Genomic DNA, 7,915 nt, shown 5'->3' with positions numbered 1-7,915 from the left:
CTGTGGCCTGTGTCTGCGAGTGGCCTCCGCGGCGCCCCGGCACCGAAACGCAGCCGCCGCGCCCCGCCCCGCCCCGCCGCTCACCTGCGGATCCCGCCCCGCCCGCCCGCCCGCTCAGCAAGAGCGAGGGTGACCCATGCTTCCTCTGTGGCCTCCTCCTCTTCCTGCCTCAGCTCAGATACTACCTTCCCTTGCCCGGTGGCCTTGAGGCAAATATGTCCCCGCCTTCCCAGGCTTCAGTTCCTTTCTCAAAGTCCAAATTACTTTGTTGACAGCCAGCTCCTCCTCCCTCCGCTGTCCAGGTGTGCCGGTTGAGGAGCGAAGTCTTCCTGTTGGTCACGGATCCCCAACCTTTTGACTTTCTCTGTTGCTGGACAGGGGCCTAGGCCCACTCCAGCTTCTCCCCTGCAGTGTCCAGTGCTCATCAGCCTTTCCCTGTGTCAGACGAGATAGCCTTTCCTATTTTGGCAGCGAGCCCAAAGTTGCCAAAGCAGGGCAAAGTTAGGACAGATGTGAAGGCCCGGGGCGGGTTCTGCCAAGTTGCTGGGTTGTTCTTTATTGAAGTAAGTGTTTTACAGATGCTGGGCAAGGGTGCTAGTACTGAGATACTTCAGAAACCCTGCACTGAATGTGGGAAGATTGATTTGAGTGAGTGCATGGGACTGGAAAGGCTCAAGAGAAGAAACCCAAGCAGGTCCTTCCAAAGAGATCTCAATGTTCAGGTTGAAAACCAGTGCTCTAGGCTGTACCATGTCCTGAATCACAGGGAGTGTTGGTAGATGGTCTGGGACCTTGTGGCTTGCAAGCCAGATTTCAGCCCAAAGGATTCTGTGGCCCTATGGGTTTACTGTGCTCATGAGACAATGTCACTCAGACCTCTCCAGGAACCTAGGTCAGGAACAGAAGCCCATTCCCCAGTATCAATCAAAGTGTGACCCCAACTTCTCTTTAGCTTCTGAAAAAGCTGAGCTAATAGTCAAGGAGATGAGAAGTCATGTCTCCAGAGCTTCTTCCTTCACAGTTTCCATTGAAGAAAGAAGCAAATACCCTCCAGTTCTGAGCAGCCTGAGGCAAGACCTTAACACAATTCCATTTACAGAAGGGCCTACAAACTGGAGGTTGGGGAGAGAGGGGCGGGTCTCAGACTTCTGGCTCTTAATTCACTTACCTCACTGGCTATTCTTTTTTTATTGGATATTTTATTTATTTACACTTCAGACGTTATGTCCTTTCTCCTCTTTCCCCTTCCCCCAACCCCCATCCCATTCCTCCTCCTCCTTTTTTGCTTTTATACCATTTTAATTTCATGCAAGTACTACGGTCAGCTCTAGGTTGAGGAACTAGCAATACAATAGACACAAATAGTCAAGGAACAAGCAAGATAATAAATAAACCCCAATAGTCAAAGAACAAATAAGGCAGTAAACAGAGTCCTGTGATCATTTCCGTGATCACTATTTCTAAGGGCTTATCAGGATGACCAAACTATCTGAGCCTACTTCCCTGTCCTAGCCCAAAGTCATTTTCATGCCTGAAGCTTACTTCTTTTTTCTAGCCTAAGATTTAGATTCCTGCCTGTAATTACTTCTTTGTTCTAGCCTATGATTTAGATTCCTGCCTGAAATTATTTCTTTGGTCTAGCCTAGGATTTAGATTCCTGCCTGAAGCCTACTTCTTTGTCCTTGGCCCATTTCAGATTCCTGCCAGGCAGGCTCAAAAGCTCTCCATATCCCCCCCTTTTTTATTGCATAAACATGACTGAGTCTGTCTTAGGTTGTCCTGACAAGAATGCCTTCCTTACCCATCGTGGACTATGCATTATCAAAAGCAATGCACTTCTGCCTTAGGTTGGTAAGGCTCTGTGCAGAATCTTACCTGTCCTTGGCTTGCCAGCCTGTTAAATTAATAACTCTGTCTGGGGGTCTCACTGGCTATTCTTGGTTCTCTGCTGAATTAATAGAAAGAACTCTTTTTATGATTGGGTGTTTCTTTTCAGTTTTATTTTGAGTCAATGTCTCTCAATGAAGCCCTAACTGGCTGGGAACTCACTATGTAGATCAGGATGGTCTCAACTCAACAGAGATTTGCTTGTCTCTACCTTTTAAATGCTAGGACTAAAGGTGTGACCTACCATGTCCAGCAAGAAAAAGAAATCTTGATGAAAAAGCTAAATTTTTAAAAAATGCTTATGACTGGGCATGGTGTGCACACATCTTTAATCCCACCACTTGGGGGGCAGAAACAGGCAGATCTCTGAGTTAGAGGCAAATCTGGTCTATTGAGCAAGTGCCAGGATAGCCAATACTACACAGATAAATCCTGTCTGGAAAATCCGAACTAACTAGCTAACTAACTAACTAAATAAATAAATAAAGTTTATTGTGACCAAACGATGAAACATCTTTTCCTTATTACTAAGGTCTAGGTAAAATGTTAAGGCCTAGGTAATTGTTATCTGCCTAGTCTGAGATTTTGTGCTGTTACTAATATTATAAGGAAAATTTCTCATATATGTTGTTTCTGCTGTTACTAGGAAACGTTCTCATGCCCAAGTTGACTACATATTCTGTTACATTCTGTGCCCTTGGAAACCAAATATGGTGGAAGTCAGTAGAACTGCTTTGTGTAATTACCCAGAATAAGCTTGAACCAGAATCAACTACCCAGCAGCACTTTCGGTACCTGTGTGTATAAGCTTTTATGGTATTTGCTTTTATAAGCTGCCCCTGGGATGGACCCCAACATAGGAGAGACACCTGCACCAACATAAGAAACTATTTGGAATCAGACTTCCATTTTGAGTAGGGGTTGAGTAAAGTTTAAGTTCCCAAGACCTCCCAGGGAACTGACATCCTATTTAACAGAAAGAGACATGCACATGGGTAACTGACATCCTGGGTTGACAAGTTAAGGCATGAATGTTAGACAAGGCAAGTCCCCTGTCACAGTAGACTATCCCAACCAATGGGAGCAGGATAAGTGTACAACAAAGGCATGTTCCTAAGGAAACCTCCTATCCCTAAATCCCGATTGGCAGAATAACTTGGCATAGATGTTTGTGGATCTCAAGCTTAAAAAGCCCTATGGGATCTTGATTCAATGTCACAGTCAGCTCCCAAGTCTGACCCATGGCCTTGATCAGTCAATCCTGGGGTGTGACGTTCAATAAACCATCCTTATTTGACTGAGATTAATGTTTAAGTGGTTTGTGCCATTAGGCAGACTTGCATATTACTAAACAAACACATTGTTTCCCAGGGAAAGTATCAAGAGGGAGAGAACTATCAAAAATGTTTTTTGATGCCGGGCTGTGGCCCCGCCGGGCTGTGGTCATGGAACTCAGCGCCGACTACCTCCGTGAGAAGCTGCGGCAGGACCTGGAGGCAGAACATGTGGAGGTGGAGGACATGACTCTGAACCGTTGCACGACCAGCTTCCGAGTCCTGGTGGTATCGGCTAAGTTCGAGGGAAAGCCACTGCTTCAGAGACACCGGCTGGTGAACAAGTGCGGTGAACAAGTGCGTAGCTGAAGAGCTCCCGCTGAAGAGCTCCGGCACATCCATGCCTTTGAGCAGAAAACTCTAACCTCAGAGCAGTGGACCCGACAGTGGCGGAAGTGAGGAACCCAGACCAGACAGGCATTAAATTTTAAACCTGGTCCAGCTGGTTTCAGTGTGCTGTTTGAAGATTCTGAGGCCGCGTCAAGGATGCGGCTTTTCCCTGACTCCTCCAGCCATTGTTTTGGCAAATTTGGATGGATTTCTTCCCTGAGCCGTCTAGGTCCCAACTTAAACCGATGAAAATTCTGTACTTAAAGTCTCTGCCAAGGCTGCCTTGTAAAAAAAAAAAAAAATGTTTTTTGACAAGTTGAGCCTAAGGAACAAATTATTTTATTTACAACTCATTTCTCCAACATTTGCTTAACTGACTTCCATGGTTGAATCAGTTGACACTGACTTTCTGAAAAGCCATTCCCAGATGTGAAGATTAATGATGGTCCAGACAACAGCAGCAAACTTGAGATGAGGAAAGCAAGAAGTCATGTGTTTGGTGACCAAACTGTACCGCTAGTCAAGATCTCCTGAGATGACATTCTGGGTCTTGGAAAAAAAAGTACCAGCTAGCTATGAGCATCCTCTGTCACATGAAAGAATGGGAAAAGTCAAGAAAATGTAGGCAGCTAGATCTGCTGGCTACAGGAGAGGAACGGTGAACTGAGATGTGAGTTTCAAAATAGATCCTGTGGGTCTAGCAGTAGGTAATAGCACTTGCCACTGGTCTTGATGCTGAATTTGATCCCCAGGCCTAACATGATGGAAAGAAAGAACCGGTTCATCTTTCTCAGGAACAGTTGTCCTCTGACCTCTGTATGTGTGTTGTGACAAGTATGACACACAAAATAAACACATGTATATATATATTTTTAAATTTAAAATAAGCCCTGTGAATAGCTGACTCATGCTGAGGCTGATGCAGGAGGATCGCAGGTTTGAGGGCAGCCTGTACTATACATAGACTCTGTCTCAATTAAGAAAACAAAGTCATAGAACAGGATAGACTATCTCACCTCATTTTGACTTCTTCTGAAACCCTTCTACAAAGGCCTAAAGAACAGAGATTTTGAAAAGCACAGAAGTTTACACAGGTCGAGAAGAAAGACAGCAGCAAAACTGATCCTAGAGGCTGGAAAGAGAGTGAACAGGCTGGAAATCAGCCTTGGGGGCAGAAAGAACGTAAAGCCCCAGTCTAACAAGGAGGAGGTTGACAACAGGATTTACACTGTGAAATCCTGAGAAGAAAAGAAAAGAAAAGAAAAAAGAAAATTGACTCAGGAAATGGCAGCTCCAATTCTGGAACTGGGGTTGAGAAGGTGTTTTTAGTTATTGCTGCTAAAATAAGGAAGGCTGGCAGAGAGCTGCAGAGAAGTCCTATAGTTAGCTGCTGGAGCCGTTTCCTGCCTTCTTCCTGGCTGAGCAATTGCTTCTGGAGACAGAATTCTCAGGAGCTGCTGGCATAGCTGCGGGCCTGGAAGTGTTCTAAAGATAGATTCAGAAAATGTATGCATCTAGAATGTTGGGGGTCCAGGGCCTGCCAACTGCTCACCCTCCCTGCTGATTCTTTTTGAAATCTGAGCAGTCCACTGACCCACCCTTGGTGAGCTGGCCAGCTCCTCCCATGAAGATCCTAGCTCATTCACCTACCCACAATGCTTCTCCCACTTCTTAACTCTGACCACAGCTGCTATCTGAGGAAAACTTTGAAAATTGACTTATTAAATAAGAAAAACTAGGATGGTGGGGGAAAGGCTATACAGGAGAGGATGAAAGACCAAAGATCAGACAAAAATGATTGCTAACTCCCTTAGCAAGTTATAGGCAACATTGTAGCTGTGAAACAGAAACAGGTTATAATAAAACAGCTTAGGGAGATTTGTTTAGTTTTATTTTGTCCTGTGTTTGTTTTTCCAGGCAGGGTTTCTATGTGTAGCCCTGGCTTTTCTAGAACTCAAATCTGTAGACCAAGTTGGCCTCAAGCTCGGAGATCTTCCTGCCTCTGCCTCTCCAGTGCTAGGATTAAGGGTACGTGCCACCACTGCCACCTGGCTAAACTTTTTTTTCTGTTTAGGGAAATTTAAAAATTTTTGGAAAAAAATGCAACAGTAGTACATGTTTTTAAAAACAAGCAGGCAAGCCGGGCGGTGGTGGCGCACACCTTTAATCCCAGCACTTGGGAGGCAGAGGCAGGCAGATTTCTGAGTTTGAGGCGAGCCTGGTCTACAGAGTGAGTTCCAGGACAGCCAGGGAAACTCTGTTTCGAAAAAAAAACAATAAATAAATAAATAAATAATAAAAACAAGCAGGCATGCTGACAGTGCAGCGCAGCGGTAGAGGGGTTGCTCAGCACACAAAAGACAGGAGGGAAGAATATTGACCTGGAACTCAGGAACTCCAGTAGGCTCCCTGGAAAATAGCAGATAAACCAAGAGGTCACCAACAATGACATTCAATCAGGCAAGAGTGACATGAGTTTTCAGATTTGACATCCTATGGAGGAGTGTTCTGAACAACAAATATCATGGACTCTCATTAAGACACACTGTGTGAGATTTCAGAAACCTCTAACAAACAGAGTCTATAACTTCCAGAGGCACGAAATGGGCCTTTCCAAAAAGAACAAGCATGAAGGTGACTTGGATTTGTTTTTCATGAGCAACCCTAGAAGCTGGAAGACAATACTTTCACAAACCTGAAAGAAACTGACTTCTTTTTGTTTGTTTGTTTGGTTTTTTGTTTGTTTGTTTGTTCTTCGAGACAGGGTTTCTCTGTGTAGCCCTGGCTGTCCTGGAACTCACTCTGTAGACCAGGCCAGCCTCGAACTCAGAAATCTGCCTGCCTCTGCCTCCCAAGTGCTGGGATTAAAGGCGTGCACCACCACCGCCCAGAAGAAACTGACTTCTTAAGATTATAGGCCCAGCAAAACTACCAGAAGTGGTAAGATAGAACAAGGATAGATGCAGTAGGGATGTGTGTCCTACACCTTTTTATAGGACAATACTAAGGGACACATTCCATTAAAATAAGAATAGGCAAGGGCTGGCAAGATGGCTTAGTGAGTAAAGATACTTGTTGTCAAGCCAGACAGGCTGAGTTGGTGCTCTAAGATCCACATGGTGGAGGAAGAGAACCAATTCCTCAAAGTTGTCTTTTACCTCTATGTGTATACCCCGTCTACTTGTGCCTGCACACACACACAAATAAATAAGTGGGATACATTTAAAAAAAAATTACATGAAACATAGGCAGGATGGATACAAGTTTCTACAAGTTAAAATTGACCAGCTTAAAAGAAAGTTACAAATTTTAATGTCAGATATAAAAAGCACTTATTTAGAATAAGGAAAGAAGTCACAACAAATTACAAACTTGGAAACCATCTTAAAAGATCACAAATGTCTCCAAATTCAGGAAAGTAAGAATGCTTTTTACCAGTAACTGCTTTTTATTTCAGGTCATTTTTAAAGGTACATTGTATTTATTTAATTTGTACATGAATATGCCTGCAAGATAGTTTGCATGTGGAGGTCAGAGAATAATTGGTCTTCTTTTTCTTCCACATGGGACTATAAATTGAACTCAGTTGTCAGGCTTTTGGTTTTTGCTGTTTTGGTTTGGTTTTTGTTTTGTTTTGTTTTGAGACACAGTTTTTAAGCGCCCTAACTGTTCAAGACTGTCCTTGAACTTACAGAGATCCACCTGTCTCTGCCTCCCTGAGTGCTGGGATTCAAGGCACGCACCATCATACCTGGCTCAGGTTGTCAGGTTTAATGGTAAGAGTCTTTTCTCATTGAGCCACCTCATTGGCTCTTTTACATATTTTTTCCCCTAAGCAAGTTTTAGTGTGCAGCCTTGGCTGTCCTGGAGCTTGCTATGTAGATCAGACTGGCCTCAAACTCACAGAGATCTGCCTGCCTCTGTTTCTAAAAAACTCCTTGACTGGCTGTTCCTGGCTCTGCCCACTTTGAGCTGCATTCATCTTCCTGAACTACCCACAGACTTCTGATGTTGACCAGGTTTGGGCAAGTCATAAGGGGACACCTCTCTGGACTTGTTCTTGTGACTCAACCCAGTGGGTAGATAGATGGAGGAATCATTGTAGCCATTACTACAGTAGTAGATCACATGACAATTGAACTATAAGGTGACTGTGAATTAGGTAAACACCTCTTGCCAAACCTCAGTGAAATGTATCATCAAGAATTGAACATTCCCTTAGTCAGGCCCCAAAGCTCCTGAAACCATTCAATAACACTATAGGAAACTGTGTGACGGTGTGGAGGGAGAGGAGGGGAAGGGAAAAGAGAGAGAGAGGAGAGAGAGAGAGAGAGAGAGAGAGAGAGAGAGAGAGAGAGAGAGAG

The 7,915-nt window shown here is 44.3% G+C and overlaps 1 pseudogene; it reads left to right on the top strand.

Annotated features, from left to right (window-relative positions):
* The first annotated feature begins 3,332 nt into the window (after window positions 1-3,332).
* On the top strand, window positions 3,333-3,620 carry LOC114621072 (annotated as a pseudogene).
* Window positions 3,621-7,915: the final 4,295 nt, after the last annotated feature.

Source organism: Grammomys surdaster, unplaced genomic scaffold, assembly GCF_004785775.1.
Source record: "Grammomys surdaster isolate TR1022 unplaced genomic scaffold, NIH_TR_1.0 172, whole genome shotgun sequence".
NCBI classification, from domain to species: Eukaryota; Metazoa; Chordata; class Mammalia; order Rodentia; family Muridae; genus Grammomys; species Grammomys surdaster.
This window is presented reverse-complemented; position numbering and strand designations above follow the sequence as displayed.